At 38.9% G+C, this 20,505-nt stretch overlaps 1 long non-coding RNA gene across 1 annotated transcript; it reads right to left on the bottom strand.

Annotated features, from left to right (window-relative positions):
• Positions 1-860: 860 nt before the first annotated feature.
• LOC102078548 (uncharacterized) lies at positions 861-18,975 on the bottom strand. The gene is made up of 5 exons (XR_267037.3): positions 18,919-18,975; positions 15,775-15,810; positions 15,168-15,209; positions 3,886-7,691; positions 861-1,140 (listed from the first exon to the last, which is right to left on the bottom strand). It is a non-coding gene; the product is annotated as an uncharacterized LOC102078548 (long non-coding RNA).
• Between the last annotated feature and the right edge of the window lie 1,530 nt (positions 18,976-20,505).

Here is a 20,505-nt window from a genome sequence, read left to right as displayed (position 1 = left end):
TAACTATCCACAGCTAAGAGCTACAGATGAGGATGGGAACAGATCAATTAGGAGAATCCACAGTGGTGCTAATACCCCGGGGTACTTGAACTCCTCTGCTTGAGGCAACTGCTAATCCCCATGTTAGAAAGGGCAATCAATCACTTATTTCACTTGCTAATTTGTTTCTCCAGACGACATTATTGCTGTGGACCAACACAACAATTCCAGTTTTTGGAGATTAATTTGGCAAACAGACAAAGAATTTTGTGATCAGATTTCAGGTCTTTTCTGACTTCATATTACAGGTTTTTTATATCAGCTGAAGTGAACAACATTACATTATTACATTACAAAGCATCAACTTGGCTCTTGTTTTGAACCAGCTGTTCACTTTTTTACACTCTGAACTCTTTATAAGCACGACAGACCAACCCATTCAGAAAACAGCTTAACTGTGTGGAGACTGTGTTGGAGATTTTTTTGGAGTTGGCACTTCTATTTGGGGACTTTTCGCTATGAGGCTCAAAGGAATCGTTTTGGTGCACAGTGACCTCACTGTCTTATGTTTGGTGCCTTTTGTTCTGCCTCTGCCAAAAGCCTGAAGTCAGCCTGGCTGTTCAGTGTGATCCCTTATCTGGGGCCAAGCTAAGCCAAGCCAACTTTATTTATAAAGCACTTTTAAAAACAGCTAGCACTGACCAAAGTGCTGCACATAAAATGAGAAAAAATATGGAGCAATGCATAAAGAAAGCTCCCGGTGGAAGGATAAACTTCAGAAAGGGATGAGCACTCCTGCAGCAACGTGTGCTCATCTTTCTTTTCATTGATCTAAAACATTTCCATAACAGATTTATCTCTTCATTTATACTTTAAATTTCCAAAAGGGTTATTTCTGCTTGAGGAAAACCTGGTCTCACCAGTTTTTCCATTAGAGTTGGAAGTAATGGATGGTTTCTTTGACCACAAGGCTTTATTATTGAAGTGACCCACTGCAAAGTCATGAATTTTTCTTCTCCACAAGACAAAAGATCAATTCCTTTCACTGACCATTATCCATCTCCCCCTTTCTTCTTCTTTCTTTCTGTCTTTATTTCTTTCTTACAGTCTGGATATTCTGTGCAACTCCCAGGTGCACAGCAGAGTTTAAACAGCATGCAGCTGAAAATAACCAGAGAAAAAGAGCATCTGAAATGCTCACTGCATCGTTTCATAAAGGTTAGACAACAAAGAGTGTATTTTAAGGTCTGAGAGAAAAGCTGAGATGCCAGGCAGAGCGAAAAGAACAGAAGAAAAACATTTCAGAGACCTGGTAACCATAGCAACAACTGCCAGGTACAGTGGCTTCTTAATCATCTAGCTGATACAAAACAAAATCAGGGAAATTGGATGAGATGAAGGAAAGGACAGAGATAAAAGCAGACGCAGTGGAAAACAAGTGTATAATAAAAAACCGTAATTTTTTTTGTTTTTTAATTATCTGTAACAGAACAAACTAAACAGGTGTAAAATGTAGATCTTGTGAAAAAAATGCTTTGTCACTGTTATTACTGCAGACAAATGGAAGCTAATTTTCTCTCATAATAACAAAGCGGATGGTGATTGATTTCTGAACAGAGCACAGCAGGAGACAACTGCTGTCACCGAAACACACGTGCACGCACACACACACACACACACACACACACACACACACACACACACACACACACACACACACACACACACACACAAGCAAATACAACTGAAGGACCTAGAACAATTTCTTTATCCAAACCTTTGTTTTGCTGTTTTTGTGAAAGAAATGAGAAAGTTCTAATTTTGTATCGTTTTGTGTAGATAACATACTAGATGAGTTAGGAATGCCTTTTAGTCATAGCTGCTTTTCCACATAGAAGGAGAATGAGAATCAAATTCCAGAGACTCATAAACAAGGTAGAAATGAGGTGTAAAAAGCTCAATAGTAAAATCACGAATCTCTTCTCCCAGTAGGTTGTTTGTACAAGCAGCTTATTACAAACTATGGGGATGTTTTATTTTTAAGCAGTCTGCAGTCACAACAGGTATGTGCCATAGCATGTGATGTTTACCAAATGGTAAATGCTTATGTCCAGTTGACAAAAATCCCAAAATGGCCACAGTAATTATGTTGAAAACAAACCATAAAGACAGATGTTACTGTTATAGAGATATACTGGTTTCACTTAATGAGGAGGCTGGAGTGGATGGATGGTTCACCAAAGCAAATTCTGATCAAAGCTAGCTGGTTCAAGCATAACCGACCTAAAACACTAACTGCACGCTTAGCATTGTAACGATGATAAAAATGACCTATTACATCATGAAGATTGGTCACTTCATTCATAACTACTTATTACTTTGAATCATAACTATCTGTCTCTGACAAAAGTTCACCATCTCAGTTATGCTGACATTTGGTAATTACTGTGAAACAAAAAATATGAACCTCATATTTGGTCATGGGTAAAAGTACTGGGAAACCTACATATTACACCTGCAGGAGCTGCTCAGCTTCATGCCATGAAGCTCCTGGAGGACAGTTTCTGTGCTGATGTTAATGTCAGAGGAGGTTTTAAAGTCTAGTTATTGAATCAACAGAGTGCTGGTGACTTTTATGCACCTCAGCAACATTAGGTTGTCTGCCACTTAGATGCTGAATTGCTGTAGTTCCTAAATGCTTCCTCTTTGTAATAGTACCAGTTGCAGCTGATTGTGAAATACATAGGATGGGAAAAATCTGCGTTGCAACGGCAAGTGCTCGATTTTCTATACCTGTGGCACCTGTGGCACTAGAACCCTGAGTTCTAAGATTATAACTTGTGGCCAGTAATTGTGTTAATATAGCATAATTATATATAATGTATTGTATAGTGTAAATTTTATAGGGGATTACCAAAGCCATCTAGGAACTGTTTTATGCCAGTTAATATGTACATACACATATCAGAAAAAAAAGTGAAAATTTTGATCTTTGAAAATGTGAGTTGTATCTTTGGGCTGTACATGTAATGTGACTTATCCTGACCTTATGGTGATACAAGATGGAAAAATCAAGGGATCATTAAATACACTAGGATCAATCCTCTGGGAATCATGACTATTTATAGGCTACTAATTGCCGAGCCAATCCATCCATTTGCAGCTGGAAAATTTCAGTTTGGACCAGAATGGTTCACTGATCAAAGCTGCTATTAATAGAATCTGTTATATACTAACAGCATTTACTATTTACAGACTATATTTTTATATTCACCTAAGAGCTTTCACATCTGGGGGCTTCTGAAAAGAAGTCCTTGAAGCCGCTCCTTGAACAGCTGCAGGGTTAAGTGCCTTGCTCAGGGGAACTCTGTGCTATTCATTCATTCAGTGGAGGTTGTTACTCTCTCATTTCCTTTGCCAAGACATTCCCAGCTTCTCTGAGGATTCAGGTCAGCAGCTTTAACCTTTAGCTCAGAGACTCTGTAAATGCCACAGTGTGACTTTCCTGCTTATTCCCTTACTAAAGCTGGTGGGGATCACCACTCACTAATTTTAGCTTATTATTGAAATAGTTATTAAAGGAAAACCAAACCTCTTTATTGAGCATTTCAAATAAAATACAGAACAAAATAAAAGGGATATAAACAATATTCACAAGCTCTAATTATGAAAGTACATAATTAAATACATATAATAAATACACATACTGTGTATTGTGGTTGCGTTTTTATGCATTGTACCTTACAATTCCTATTACATATAAAAATTTCCCATTTAAATTCATAAATAAAAGAAAAAAACATGTTATTTGCACACAGTACAGAATAAAAACCCAATACCAAAGTACTGATATGTTTTTGTCAAGTGTATGTGTGTGTAAATGTATCCATGTGTGTGAGTCAGTACCTGGAAATGGGCAGGATGCCATGCTTGCTCTGATGAACATTATCACTGCCTCACTAAGCACAGACATACCCTGCAGATATAAACAGAAACATACAGAGAAAAACCCACCCGAGTACACGCTTCTGAGAGGCAAATGAGTGGACACATAGCCATACTAAGATGACAGGTGTTTACAGCATGGTTCAGCTGTAATGATGGCACAGTCCAAGAGATACAGGTAATTGCGGGATCCACACACACAAAGATACACACTCAATTTGTGTGTTGTGTAATGTCCTGACAACTTAGAACAAGGGATGCTTCTGGGCCCCTTAAGCCTGAAGTGGGTGGTGAGTGTTATAAAATTAAGGTCAAAAAAAGGGGAAATTAAAGTGGACAAAATCTCATCCTCATGATGGCCATGTTTTGAAATGATAGAAAACACCTGAAGGTAGTGAGAAACTCTTATAAGCAGCTACACAACAATATGCATACCTGGAAACAGTTGGAACCAGAGAAAAGAGGATTTGAAACACATATTAGAAAATAGATGTAGTATCTTCCAAACACTGTATTTAAATGCCATAAAGGTTAATGATGTTAGTCACTGTGGTATATAATGGCAAATATCCTGCAAATATAATGGCAAGGTTCAGCACTCTGGACAGCGCTCATCACACATCTGCCTCAAGGAAGGCTTAACTATTCTGTGACTCTATCTAAATAGACAACTCAGTGAAAGAGGATTGTGGAGGTTGTTGGAGAATGAACACACAGTCAATATGTATGATAATTTATGAGCACATAACCCAGAGACATTTACAGCAACTATGACTGTGCGTTCCAATTAATTGGCCTCTTTCACTCCACTTCAATTCCTTTCTGCCTTTCTTCTTTTCCTCTGTTGCACCTAATCTGCCTCCAGCTGTTTGATCTCTCTCTTCACTTTCTTCCCACAACTTGCAACCTCCCTCTTCCTCTCCCTCTCTTTGCCTTCTCCTGTCATCCTGTTGTTTCAGAACAATGACAGTAGCAGCTGACTGACTTTGTTTGAACAATGAGAGATATAAATACCCTCTATCTGCCTTTCTGTCTCCATCATTTCCCATCATGGGCCTCTTTGGAGTGATATGGTAGTTTCATTTATCTCTCCAGAGGTCACATTATCAGCAGAGTCACCAGCCCGTTTCTTCTCCAATACCAATGACACATACACTGTATGAAGGAGAAAAGCTCTCAAGGACAATATTCTTTCTAGAGTTGGATAACTTTTTAAAGGTGTTAAAGCTTAGAATGTACACATAATATTTATCAAGTATCAAAAAGAAGTTATACAACAAGATGTAATTTTGACCATTTTCTGATGTCTCTATTTGTCTTATCTTAGCCAAGAAGAATGTGCTGGGACTTCATCTAATGTCATCTTTTTAGGTGCCTGGTTGGTTGATTTTTTTTTTTGCAATGTCCCATATTTCTCCTTAAAACTCCCCCAAACACTCCCCCCACCTTTTTTTTTCTTTTTGGAATTTCTGCACTGCCAAATGAATAATTCATCAACATATGGAAGTTCTTGTTTGTGGTTTTGTATGTGTGGACGTGCATATCCGTGTGTGAGCACCACTGGCTAAGCATCCTTCTCCCCCACCTACGCTTAGTGCACTTTCTGCTCCAGTCAGTTTTCTGATCTTATTATAGAAACATTGGGAAAGATACTGCAATGGTCTGGATTTACAACAGGAATGCTTTTCCCTGTAAAAATGGCGGGCAAATGCATATAGGAAGTGCTGGTTGTTCTGGTCTCCCCTGTCCTCCTGTGCCAACCTGTGCTCTATTTTTTCTTCCTTGTTTCCTGTCCTTCCTCTCTATTTGTATAAGCGTGACCTTTGTGTTTCAGTGGCAGCTCTGCTGGTTTCTGCCTGGCCATACCTGTTCTTTTCATCATTCACCAATCTATTACAGTTTAAAGCCCTGGTGGAGTGTTCCAGCTATTCAGATTCAGATAACTTTATCAATCCCACCAAAGGGCAGTTTATTTTCAGCTGACCCACAAAACCTACTCACACAACTTACAGTCCTTAAACAATAATCACAAATATTTTTGCATAAATTAAAGAAACAAAACCAAAGACGTAAAATAATATGGGCATGTTAATATTCACACGATCATCAATCAAGTTACCTAATAACTAAAGATTTTAATCTATTTGTTCTACACCGCTGTACAAGGTAGCTCACAGCAACTTTCTGAACAAAACATGGTCATGATGGTTAAAAATGTAATCTTCATTACCTGATTTTCCAAAAACACAAATCTCTGTCTGAATCCAGTGACTTCTAACCTTAGATAAAGCACTATTGCCAGATGATATGCCACTATGATTGGTAGTGTCACTTGGCAATATAAAAAACATATGCAGAGGATCACTTGTGATTTTGTTTCTTTAGCATTTGCACTTAGCTTCCTCTTTTCCTGCTCTCAGGAATCACTTGCTGGTGTACCAGCCTGCTTACCTGTCCTGAACACCTGCCTGCCTACTCTCTGAAACAAGTCTTCCTCCTTGCTACCAGTTCATTGCTTTTGTAGTCATTAAAGGCAATAAACTACTGAATGTACATTTTTTAAAATAATAATTCTATCAGTTAGATAACACAAAATAAGCTTCTATATCTGGGCTTTTCTTTTTATTGGCCATTTGCGATTTTCTTTCCATTATAAAATATAGTTTCTCTCAATTTTAAACTCAGTGCTACGTATAGCTTAAGTCACAGATTTCAAAGTGCTGACCATAATCCACATCCTGGGTTGAAATCTGACTGAGATATGATATGATATGATTCCTTATCTGTCTAACCTAATTTCCTGTCATCTACAAATGCCTCAAAAATATGTACAGTGGAAAAACTAAGTAAATTATTAAGATATTATGGAATTAGAACCAGAGATTCATCTTGAAGCCATTTTTATAATCATAAAACAAGTTACACAGACACTTAAGCAATATGTGATTGAATAATGAGTTACTACATCAAATAACAACCAATAGAATGTACGTACTACTTTCATGCTTTACAAGAAACTGCAGCATGAGTATTTGCTGACTGTTGGCAATGGATTCAGAACTTTCTTTGGTGAGTATTCATGATTCTTCTCAGGTCAAAAAGAGGCTTTTTGTGCTTCTCCTAATAGATTTTGTAATGTTCTTGTCACTCTTTGGTCTGAAGAATGAGATAACCATTAGTCTCCAAAAAAGCTGTCAGATATAATTTCAACCTCAGTATTTCAGGTGTTGTGTGCTGAAAGCAAAGTCTGCAATCTATTACAGCTGTTCCATGTTTCCCCCTCCTTTACTATTAACACAGACACTGACATGGTGCAAGAAATAAATAAACATTCATATGAAAAATTCAATTTTTCAACTGCTCTGCATTCAAACATGGAACTTGTCAGCCCACACAGTTTAGACACCAGAGTCTTCCTGGTTTCAGACAGTGTGTGGCTGCAGAGTTATATGTTAGTGTGTTGTAACTATAAATACACATTGAGTCTAAAACAATCAATAACTACTGAAGGGCAGGAAATTACTCTGACCTTAATTGTTTGGAGGTGCAACAAAAGTTAACTGCCTGCTCTAAAAGCTATTTTAACTGTTCATAATTAATATTTCAGGAGGAGGAAAAAGAGCATTTTGGGAAAATCCGTGAGTGTGAGCCAGGAGCGGTCAAATGCAGTCACGCCTCCCCCAGCTGGTGCCTTTGCTGTGGTAAAGATGGCTGCTGTCGAGGTGAAAAGCCCCACTATGCTGCTGTCTCTTTAAGGCCCCGCTCTGCTGCAAAAACCAATCACAAGCCAGAAAATGTGGTTAGACTGTCCTTGTCAGCGACCTTGATGAGAAGCGGAGCGAAGGAATGGAAGATGTGTGAGAGCAGATGTGAATGAATGAAAGAGAAAGTTCGAGACGAAGGTTTATAAATGAGGATGAGTCGCTCGCTGTTATTCTTTCATTTTCTCTCATATATACTCTAATCTCTCTTTCTCCATCCCTCTCCAACGTCACTCTATCACACTCACATATACGCACTGTGCTCCCTTCAATCCTCTCTCCTGACAGCCCTGCAGAGTGTTGCATAATTCCCAGCGTGGGGGAGGGAGGACAGGACGGATGGAGGGAGGGAGGGAGGGAGGGATGGAGGTGAGGAAGGGCGAGAGAGGCAGCAGGGAGAATGACTCACGATGCAACATGCACCACAACGCCACACTCAGCTCAACTGCTGAAATCATCCAGTGCCACAGAGTTTATCACAATCAGGGAGGAATTTTCCACTTATCCCTGCATTGCTTATTTTCTTTTGGATGAATGTTCTTTGCAGGTTTTCAGTGTGGCAACAATTCACATTGACTAATTAAGCTTTGTTCTCAGTTCAGCAAGTGATGCTTGAATTTCAATGTGTTGCATGCCTGCTTCGTTAGAAATCCAATAAGGAGTGAAAGATTGTTTCTCAACAGCGGCATAACACGGATCATGAATAAGAGATGAGACGTCTGATGTCACGTGGTGTGAAAACAGATTATTCTCACTTTAGAAATATTACACAAAAGGTGACTTATTGTATGTGTTGCTGTTATTATTCAAGAAAGTGTAAATGTTTAATATGCAGCTACATTTTTAAACAAGAAATATGTGCGTTGGCTCTAGGTGTCCACTGGGTACAAGGATGTGAAAAATATATTTTTCAGGAATAAGTACTAGTGTATTTTTAATAATAACAGAAGAGGTAAAAAGATAAAAAATAAAAGGGAAGAAACAGTAAATTCAAGCAAAGCTGGGGGAACAATAACAGAACTAGTGCCTTGATCGTTTGAACCATCAGGCTTTGGAAAGGACCAGAAGGTATTTTAACATCAGGGAATTTGTGTTCATCTACACTATGCATGCAGAAAAGTTAAGATGTGATGAGTTACTAAGGTACTTGTAATTTTGCATTAAAAGAAATGGATGTAACAATTTTACTAGTCCAGTCCTCTTGGTGTGTGGCCTGTAAACTACACTATTAACAGTCTTGAATCATATGGACTTGGACTGTGGCTTTCGCAGAGAAGTAACATACTGTCAGTCACAGCTGAATTGACAAACGGATCCACCTACAAAGTCTTGCGGTTTTCACCACAAGAAGTCCTTCCTCATAATTGAATTATTAACAGATTTACTTGTGTTTGGTTTCTCTGGGTTTCATTTTTTCCTTCTTTTACTACTACAGTAGATAAACCCTCTTCAGTCATCCATCCTACTGTTTCTCCTCTTCTATGATGCTAGTCTTTCATTACGCCTCTAAAACAAATGCCATCTCTGTCTCCCTGGGAATCACACATACCGACACACACACCCACACACGGATATTTAGAGGCGTCAGGATGACCTTGCAGAGGAAATCACTGGTCATTTATCATGTTATGGCTCCAGTGGTGCATGGAACAGGAGATTTGATAAGACCTTGAGATAAATTTGGTCGATTTACGTCTGCAAGGCCACTTGGGGATCGGAGAGAGTGGCAGACATTAAGCTAGTTATAGCCCACTGTGTGCTACATGTTACATGAGAGCTTTATGAGCATTTTTCTATAGAGTGCTGCCATTTGATATTTTACAACATCACATAAAACAAGATTTTACTTTTGCTGCCCTGAAAAATAAAGGTTTTCCCATCAGTGTGTTGAGAAAAACCTCTGGAGCGTAAAAGGCATAGGCTACACTTTGAATCATGACCAACTGTCAACTGCAGATAATAAGAAATCGAAAATAATGGCTTTCGTTTAGGCCAGTGGATTTAAAGATCTGCATGTGTCTATGTTTGTGTATAAATGTGTTCAGTGAATATGAAAGAGAAGCCATTTAAAGGACAGAATTCCTATGCATTGACAGCTCAGCAATATTAGTGTAACACATGCAATGGCATGAGTAATGTATTCCTCTGAGAGCATTAAAAACGTACGTTCGGTCCTGCAGTAGTTGTTTATCAGCTGACGACAGCATGCTATGCATTACTGAATATCACAGAGGGTACTGAGTTCAATGCTTTTGAAAAGAAATAGCAGGTTTAGGGTTAGGGAGTTAGGGAAGGGTTAGTAATGAAGCATTTCTGGGCCGAGTTGCCCAAAACCACTGCTGAAAATGCCTCGCTATCTTCCAGCGGGCATGTGCCAGAAGAGTCAAGTACAAAACCACATCTTGAATAAATCATCTCTTCGAAGATTGCATCCACCTGTCAGTCTGCACTCTTCCTGTGCAGGCTGATAAACACCAACGCCTCTCACTCACTGGCCTTTCCTCCAAAGTAATGAGGAGAAGCAGCTCTGGGACGAGCCCTGAAATGTCTTCACATTTGTCTTGTGTGACATGTTTGGGGAAACAAGAACAAAAAACAAAAAACAAAAAAACTGCCAGTGGACACAATAATAACTTAAAGTTAAATGCATGACAGTATAAGAACATCTCAAATTATTGATGGCATGTGAGCAGTCTCTCACAGCAGACAGTATGACTCATCGCAGCAGGGAAAAAAAGCCAGGTGTAATTAATATCAGTAACGATTCCATTTATGTGAGCCCTTTTCTGCACGTTTGCATTAGAAGGACAATTAATGGAACTCAGCCATCATTAGTTATTTTCCACACCAACTATTTGTTGGTGTTTTTTTGCATGCTGAAATATTGAACTGCATCAAACTGTACAGGTGTTACTCCATACATATACATATACATATACAGCTTATTTTTAGAGTCTAAATGAAGGTGACAAAAAGACAGATGAGAGTCTGCAAGACAGACCACAGGAAAAACAAGCTGTGATGCTGTTGCTTTTGAAACCGACTGCTATTTTGACTTTAAAGTACATTTTCAAAGTGCGAATGAGTGCTGTGACACGGTGAAATCAGCCTAGAATGAACCCAGCTGTGAAACAACAGTCACGACAAACATTTCTCACCACAAACCTGCAAAGAAAAACAGCAACCTTCAGCCTTCATTAAGGGGCCGTATTAGAACTTATTCACATTTCAGTCAATTTGTTTCAAACATGCGGGCTGTAGCTCATCTAAACTCGCTAACTGTTACAACTCTCTAAAAACTGAAAGTCTCCATTGCTCATTTTGTTCAAACATTTTCAACCTAAAAAGTGTACGCTGGCACAAACTCACAAAACTGTTAGGTTCAAAATCAGAACTCCAGAAGTCACATAATTTGGGAGGAACTTCATCCCATAAGGAGTCTAGATAGTATCAAACAGCATGTAACATGTAAAAATAATGTGTTAGCATTTTGGGAGTGTTGGAAAAGGCCAAGCAAACTGCCTTTTCTGCTGTATATATAACCCGTACATAAAAGATGGATGTAAACACCCGGACGTCACCTATGGTTTCTTAAGTCCTGTTTTGAAGTCTTGACTTGAGAATTTTTGCCACTGTCATCATTCTGACCATAGACTGTACATAAATGATGGACATCACCCAGTGGTTTGCAAAATCCTGCTTTTTAAAGCTAAATTTGAGCATTTTTGTTGTCAACATCATAAGAGATTGTCATTCAAAAGGCAGGCCTGACCTAAAGCTTTATCATGTTTCTGGACACTAATGAGGATTTTAATATACAAAACAAACATGTTGTATTCAATGACCATACACTTAATTACTTTTATCTTTTAATCTCTGCATTGGCTTCAGTTTTAAGATCCAGAAGCTAAATCTTTCATCTACAGTGTATTTATCAGACTGAAAACTCAAGGTTGAATTCATAAGACAGACAAGTTCTCTACTTTTAAGATTAAGCTTAAAATTTCTCTTTTTGATAAAGTTTATGGATCAGGCGACCCTGAACTCTTCCTTAGTTACACTGGAATAGGCCTTGAGTGCTGGGGGCTTCCCATGATGCACTGAGTGTTTCATCTTCACTCAACTCTTTTCACTCTATGTGTGTTTATACATCACTCTGCATTAAATAATAAGTTATTATTTATCTCTGGCTCTCTTCTATAGTTTATCTGTTATCCTGTCTCCCTCCTCTGACCCTCAACTTGTTGCAGTAGATCTGCTCGTCCCCGAGTCTGGTTCTGCCAAAGGATTCTTTTTGTTAAAAGGGAGTTCTTCCTTCCCACAGTCACCAAGGATTTAGTAATAGGAGGTCATCTGATTGCTAGGAGTTTTTCTCACTATTATTGTAGGGTCTTTACTTTACAATATACACTTATCAGCCATAACCTTTATTTTGTGTAATTTTAAAAAGTATCTCACATTTATATTGTTTAAAATATTCCTTCAATGAGGAAGAAGCACAATTATGTGAACTATGTTATGTACACCTTTGGCCCTCGTGTTTTCCTGCCTTCATCTTTCAGTCAATCTTTTTCTGTGTATCTGTTTCCATCCTGTTTTTTTTTTTACACATCTATTAGTCACTCTCTTCTGCTGTCTCCTCACATCTTTTACTCCACCTACTACCCTGTCATCCTGTCATCTTGCAGATCCCATCCATCCATTACACAGGCAGCTGTGGCTACACTCTGATGGGCACTCCATTTTAACACCAGCTCCCAAACAGCACCGTCTAAAATGGTTCCCCTGCGCAGGACTCGTGGGATGTGGAAGCTGCAGGGTGATTTAACTCACTATGACAGGAACGTTAATGGGAAAATCTATGATTTAGTGTTTTAGGGTTTGTGTTTTAGAAGCTTTGTTGGCAGGCAGGAAATCTGTGCCGCTGTGTGATTTACAGTTGGAGGATTACAACATGACTAGTATGTTAATGAGAAGCACTTTAACATGCAAATATTTACATATTTAATGTAAATTTAAAGAGGTGCTTTTGTTTTTAGATGATCGCTGTTATCTAAAGTGATTTATCTGTACTGACCGGATCGTATTTGACAACTAGTTCTTCTGAATTCTCACTCCCACAATCGTCATACATCCTTGTCATCTTATCTTACACCCTTCTCCTTACTGCATCTATGAATGAGTCAGCCAAGGAGAGTGAGTGAAATGTAGATAGAAAAGAGAGCGAGGGAGAGAAGGGGAGATGGCAAGTTTAATTTTAGACACGACACGTAATTCCCCCTCTTTTGCATGGCTTCTATAAATAAACTTAGCTCTCTCCCCCCACTCAACCCCCCCCACTTGCCCACGCAATCATTGTTTGATGGACAAAAAGGGAGGGTGGGGGTGTTGCTTAGCAACTGTATCCTGACTTGGCAAGTCATGTGACTGGGAAGTGACTGGCACCGTATGTGGTAGTAGCACAATTGTGCCTGAGAGCAGGACACATGCATAGTGACACACACACACACACACACACACACACACACACACACACACACACACACACTTAAATCTTCTCTCTCATTCAGCCAGGCTCAGTTTACAAAGTGAATTGATGTCATTAACCATTAATGCATTAATGCATTGATGCATTGATGCATTGTCACAATAGTACCTTAACTGTACATGTCGATTATATATTAACCTGAATATGTTGATACATCAGTCAGATTGAGCACAGTGACACATGACTGACAGAGAAACGTCTGCGACCGCCTGATGCTTCTAGATTGGTTTAACTGCAATGTTATGTAACAGGGAGTCTCAAGGCTTTTAGGAGGAGGGATAATGGGTGTGTGGCTCCTTTAATGGACCACTAAGAGAACTGAATGTACTGTACATGAGCCTATTAGCACAACACTTTGCCTAAAACAACATTATAGTGAAACTGATGTGATAAGCGCCATTACAAATGGGGAGAAAAGGGGAATATCCATTTTCCCAATGAATCACTGGCAACAGGACTTGTAGAGTCACAGTGATGTAAAGCATTGCTGTCAGAGTCTGGAGTTTTACCCACTGACTGCTGATGGAAATTAAGATGTTTGTTTCTTCACAGGAGTACTTTTTAACTAACACCTTTATGCTAAGATAATTACATTAGAAAAATGTGGCAGATAATGTGCTTTCCAGTTTGAATTTTATTTTAATTTTTTAAACAGGCTGCATTTATGAAAAGTGTAATTTTTCCACATTTCATGAGTCCTGAAAAATATTCAGTCTCAGCGGAGTCTCTGGGAGTGCAATGACCTGACTGTGGACCGTATATGAGACATGAATATGGCTACTCAGGTTTTTAATGAGGCCATAAGAGGAATTGCAGCTTTGCCACTCCCATGTTGGCTTAATTTTTCAGAGCTTGTCACATGTTATATGCTGATGGTGCTGGTTGTTTTATCACCTCAGTGGGCTACATCACTGTTGATGTCTCTTCCCTGTGTCCATGTTTTAGCATCATTGCACTGTGGAAATGTCACTCAGTGGACCACTTCAGAGTGAAGCTTCAAAGTGCTATTTATATATGCTACACTAGAGAAAACTCAGGGGACTTTTGGACTTTTGCACTACCCACAAGGTCCGGCTAAGTGATCTTTATCATGTTTGATATAAAACAAATTAAAAATTTTCTGGTATTATTTGCATTTTTAAAACAAAGTCTAGCTTTACATGTATGTGTTCTGGTTGTAATGAATGATCGCTCCAGTTAGAAGTCACAGTTGTTTTGGCAATTTGTACTGGCACACTGACTAAGTGCTGATTCACTGTTTGCATTTTGAATCCTTTTAACAAGGCACTTCCAGCGAAATCTGGAGGCTGTTTAAATATATGCAAGTAAGAGAGCTGCAGCACTGTGCCTCTAAACCACAAACGTGACTTATAAATGAGCTGCAGTGGTTTCAAGTTCATGCATAGGTTATGTATTCACTGTTATAGGAACTGTTACAAGTTCTTGATGAATCTGTAGTATCTGTCTTCACTACAGTCAATAAACTGCTGGAAGAAGTGAAAAAACTCCAATAGTCTTAAAATAAAGCATGAACCATGTAATGCCTGACTTAGCTTTTGTTCCAAAAAACACTTTGCTTATAACTGCATAACTAATAATTAGAAGAAGATATAATTACATTTGTGATCTATGCAGTAATAAAACAAAGGCGGTCTCAGAACTGTGTCTTATCTCACACTCTGTTCTTGTTTGCCTGTATTTATAACTGTCAGTAGATGCAAATGTGCCTTGAAAATTAGATGTAATAACAATAATAATAATAATATTAAATAGTTGCGTGATTTTGATTGACATGATTGACATGAAATGATGTCTACTAAACTGCTGGCCTCATTCACACAGACGAGTGTGAGGGAAAAAATGTATCTTCACTTGCTTTACAAACGCTCTTCATTTATGAAAAGCGAAGAAAAAAGAAAAAAAAATAGACATACCTTTTTCTTCCTGTGCACTACAATCAGCTGATTTCAGCTCCTCTGTAGGGAGGAGGAAAATGGCAGATATGGGTATTACTTTTTATTTTTTATTGCACAAAAGGACAAGAGTGAGATGATGAAATGCGTCCGTGACAGCAAAAACCGCATAATACCGCTACCTTAAGACACAGACAGCATGCTAACACCAAGATAGCCAAGAACCAAAAATGATGTTAAAGCCGAGTGAATGCCGACTCCAGCCGAGCAGCCTGATCTCTAACAGGTAACAAAGGTAGTGAGGAGCTTTCAGGCCTGCAGCAATGTAGCCTCGTTTAGGATAAGGACTCCTTGTCTGTAGAACCGCAGCCTTATGTTTGTTAAATGGCAATTATGTGACAGTGCTTTCAGGTCAGTTTATGGAGTGTAGTTAACAGTTTACTTTCTCTGCTGAGTAATTAAATTTAATGCTTTTTTTGAGTAATAACCTAACACTACATAGAAGTACTTAAATCTTATCACAGGTAATTGCTTACTCTGTTGTAGGTGATTCTTGGTTTGGTTAAAGCAGAAAAATGATTGAGCTTTAAGTGGAGATTGCAGCTGTGTGGGTAGAATAAGAACTTACTTCAGGTTCAGGCACCTTCTTCAGAGACCAGCATAACTGTTGGTAGGAAATGGGAACCAAACAGTTAACTCATGTGTGCTTGAATTACTTTATGTTGACATCCCTGCCAAACCACCCGGCCAACAGTGATAAATACTGATAAATACTTTTTCATGGAAGAACATTCTCAAACTGCCAAAGCAAGATTCTAGTACGACATAAAAATGATAACACAAATGGTGGGTGAGCACTCAAGTACAGCAGAATTATTGCAGACTGCAGTATCTTCTTTTATTACTGGGTTTATAAAAATCACTTCAGAGAAGGTAAATGCACAACATTAACACTTTGAAAATTATAGCTCCCTTTACCGCGTACATTCAAAATGACATTTTCAGTTTGCCACAGGGTGTTAGATTTTTTAAAAATCAAGTCAATTTGAGATCAAATCATTTTGGAACAAAAAAATAAAAAGATACTTTTAAATGTACATGCTTTGCACAAGTAAAGTTGCACTGTACAAATCGAGTTTAGTATCAAACTATGGGTCATTGGTTGCTACATGTCCCATAATCCTTTGCAGAAGGCCTCCCCATTACTTGACCAGCGTCCTGGCAGATTGGCTGGGATTCAATGAGCCTGGCAGGAATAAGATCTGAGCAGCTCTAATGTGCACAATCCATTTTGTTAGCTGGCAGGTGGTGTAACTGTTTCCCACTAGTCCTGCATAATTGCTGAAAAGTAAATTTATTTTCAATTCAAACTGAATTAACTAAGCTGATTAGTTCTTTATACAACTGGAAATTTGCCTCTCTTCAACTCTGAGATGCCGATGTTCTCAGACCAACCAGGAAGTGTTCACACCTCCCCGAATATTCACCTTGACGAACCCACAACTCCCCCCTGCACACCCTCCTCCTCTGCCCTTCTCATTGGATGAGAGACTGTGCCAAAGCATACTCTGATTGGTTGCCAGGACCAAGCCTGTTGCTGGGCTGTTTCCATGGAGATCACTATCGCCTCTTCCCCTCGCCTCATCCAGACAGAGAGAGAGTGAGGGAACGATGGGAAGTAGAGACAAATGATGACAATGAAAAGAGAGTAATTAGATTTGGGAATGAGGGCGAGACAGAGATGGAAGGGTCTGTCTGTGGGTCAGTGAAGCAGTAAGGAGAAAAATTTGTTAAAAATGAGTGGAGGTGGACATATATGTTGAGGAATTCTGTATAATTTCTTGTATCATGATGTTTCTTTTTGCAGACATGCAGTCAACATATTGACAGCAGCTGCAGGCATATCCTCATATGCCATGTACCTTTATCCTGGACCTTCTCTCCCATTTCTGCTTGTTCTACTCTCTAAGGCAAATTAAGAGCATCCAAAGAATCAGTCGTATAAGAAAACAAGATGGTAAAACTCTGAAATCAGGCCAGCATACTCACTATAGAGGTGAGTTCAATGGTAAACTCACACAGATTAATACGAGTCTAATGTGCTATTATTAGATAACAGAAGAGCCAAGTCCAAATATCAATTTGCCTGAACATAAAAACGTCTGAATATAGAAAATTGGTGCCCTGAGTACGTCTGCGAGAGATGTTAGTGAATTAGTGCTTACAATGAAACTGAGACGAATTAAAACAGCAAGCTTTCAGTCTATTAAACAGCATCATCATGTGGCGTAATTATACATCAGCATCTTTCATTTTTACCAGTATGTTCTCCTTCAGAGCTCTTTTGCTGTAGCTAAGCTCAATGAATCCCTAATGGCGTCTAGTCGATTCATCTGAACCCACGGCACAGCACAGCCTGAAGAAACCAGCAGCTGTTTTTGGCAATCCAAAAACAATATTAGATCCAGTGATGTAGCCCAGCTTAGAGATATTTGAAGTATTTAAAAAGCAAAACAAAAAAAAGAGAAGATGTGTGAATACATAACCAGAAGGCAGGAGGCAGTGATTGATGTTACAGTACGGGAAGGTGAGGGGGCTGACAAAGAAAAGGAACTGTGCATATTTAATTAGCTGCACAGAATAACAGCACTGTACAGTTTAAGCCCCACAAAGACACGCACTCGGTTTTTATAATTTACAGCCGAGTTCTGATTTATGGGCTTGAAATATTGCACATGTTGCATATGAATGCTATAAATTAGATTCCTCTCTAATGTTGGATGAAACCGTTTTCCCATAGCGAAGAATATTTGTATTAGTTTGTCTGGTAGCCTGCAGTGCAGACATTCATCAGATCTGTCAGATTCTGCTTTGTTAGAATAAAGGTGTAAACCAGGCTGGTGAGACATCCGTCAGCTCTCCTGCAGAGCCTTGATCACAGGGATCGTGTTGGTGAAGAGAACACTGCTTATTCTCTTTTCTTAGTGTCGGAATTTGTTATAGAAGCAAATTGAAGCGATACTAGTGGAATTTCAAGACTGTAATGTTTATTGAACACTAGAAGAAGAAAAGAAAAGACATTTTGGTACTCTAATCGACTTCCAGTTAAGAGAAAAAAAAAACGTAACAGCCTGAGTTTGGGGCAAATTGATGTGCCTAAGGAAAGGAAATAGTCGGGGCATTCGAGGATACCACGCTGACACCTTGTGAGGTTACACTCTGGGTCATTGTAAGCTGCATTTTTCCAGCAGGCAGATTTTTTGTATGTTTGAAATACCAAAGCTATTATGCTAGCAAGAAAAACTGAGGCTGGGATTTAAAGGCAAATCAATCTTGGGTTTTAAATCCTTAATAATATGAATGAATAATAATCCACCTGCCATATTTGCCATCTGCCAAATTCTCCGGTGATATTGCACGCAGTTACTTATGGATTCAGCAATTAAGGGGCAACGTTATATTCATTTCACTACCATTTCTCATGACATGAGGAATTTAAGTCTATATCTTAAGTCCAATATTCGCTCTGCTAACTTCACTCCTGAGGGAAATATCAGGCTTTTTAGATATTAAACGTTTCACTTGCAGCTATAAGGCAATTTGTATGTGCACAGCAGGTAGATCAAGTTTTACTTTATAAAGCAGCTGCATGATTTCATTGAAGCAATACTGATGAGAGTGGTTAGAATGTAGCTGAAAGTGTCGAGGCTGTGGAAAATCTGGACGCAAAATGCAGACTCCACAGCACAGATTTAATAAACAAAAAACAAACCTTTATTATGTGAGCTGGCAAATCCTCATAGCTGAAGGCTGTAGGGATCAAAACTGATCAAAAGTAGGTAATACATGAAGTAAACTGAGGGCTTAAATACACACAAGGTGATCAGGGAAAGAGACACAGCTGGGAAAACAAGGCACAGGTGAACAGAATCAATTAATGAGCCAGAGGGAAGGAAAACTGAACACACAGGACAAGAAACTATCAAAATAAAACAGGAAACTAACAGAGACAGAGACTAAAACACATGAGCATGACAGGACAAAGTAAACACAAACACAAAACTGACTAAACACAGGAAACATCACAGAAACACAGACTAGGCTTGAGGAAACTAGGAGGACAGGAAAACCTTAATAACTAACAAGATCAGAATGAAAGCATAATGTAGGCAAACGTAATATCAAAACGAGGTACAGAACCCAGGATCATGACAGCAAGACTTTAAATGCACCTTAGAAGCCATGTTGATCATTTTTAATCAATATACAAACATTTATTGTTATCATTTTCAGCTGCTAGTCCAGTTTTATTTGTTTTGGTTTTAGGTGTTTGGGTGGCTAAAGTTCAGGAGGTATAGCAGGTCATCTACTAATTGGAACGTTGGTGGTTCGATCCCTGGCTGCTCCCGTCTGCATGCCAAATATCCTTGGGCAAGATGATAACAAGTTGCTCTTCAATGCACCCATCAGAGTGTGACTGTTAGACAGAAAGCACTTAAGCAAAGAAAATGGTGCTTGGGTGAATGAGGCATGTTGTATAAACCGCTTTGAGTGCTCAGGTAGATTAGTAAAGCGCTATCCAAGAACCAGTCCATTTGCCAAATAAATAAAAACACAGCATAATCACACAGACTGCTGTGCAGTTTCAGTCTGTCCAGCAGAGTATAACAGACTCTACTGAGCTTAGTTCAAATAATACCAGGCTACAGCAGATGCTGAGTTTTAAAGGTCCAGATGTCTTGTTAATTTTTTTTATACAGTATACAAAAAGAAACTGTTTAAGATGAATTCATGATACTGGTTTTGTGTCGGACAGGTTTGATATATGTTTGATTTAAAGGTATGTTTGGATGGGTAAAGGTGAGACTTTCAAACATAAACACATATCGTGCCAGCGATCAAGCATGGTGGGGGTAGCATCACACTCAAATATCCAGGCAGAATTTTGCCAGATGATCAAAAGCATTGGGTCAAGATGTAACTTGCTCGGGAACGTTTAATAGATATTAGTGGGAATGTCTGTATATATGTGAGCCTATGTATAATTTTGACCCTGTGTGGATTTCAGAAAATCCCAAATACACTCAAACTACACCCAAGCCTAAAGTATACATGACATTTATGCCCACGATGAGTGTATTTAAACTTCTGACCTCAACTGTAACTCCAGTTCTGTGAGTATGTTTGTGGTCTTCTTAGAAGCTTGTTGATGCAGACTGTAGTCTGTGGTGGTCATGGCTGCTCCGGTACACCAACTCTGTTGCTTGTATGAATACACTGTTCTCAAGTGAATGTCACTTGGTTTTAGTCTAACAAGCTATTTATCTATCAAGCACTTATCTGCATAATCTCATACGTC

Source organism: Oreochromis niloticus, linkage group LG22 (genome assembly GCF_001858045.2).
Source record: "Oreochromis niloticus isolate F11D_XX linkage group LG22, O_niloticus_UMD_NMBU, whole genome shotgun sequence".
NCBI lineage: Eukaryota > Metazoa > Chordata > Actinopteri > Cichliformes > Cichlidae > Oreochromis > Oreochromis niloticus.
Note: the sequence above shows the minus strand (reverse complement) of the source record. Positions and strands in the feature narration are given on the sequence as shown.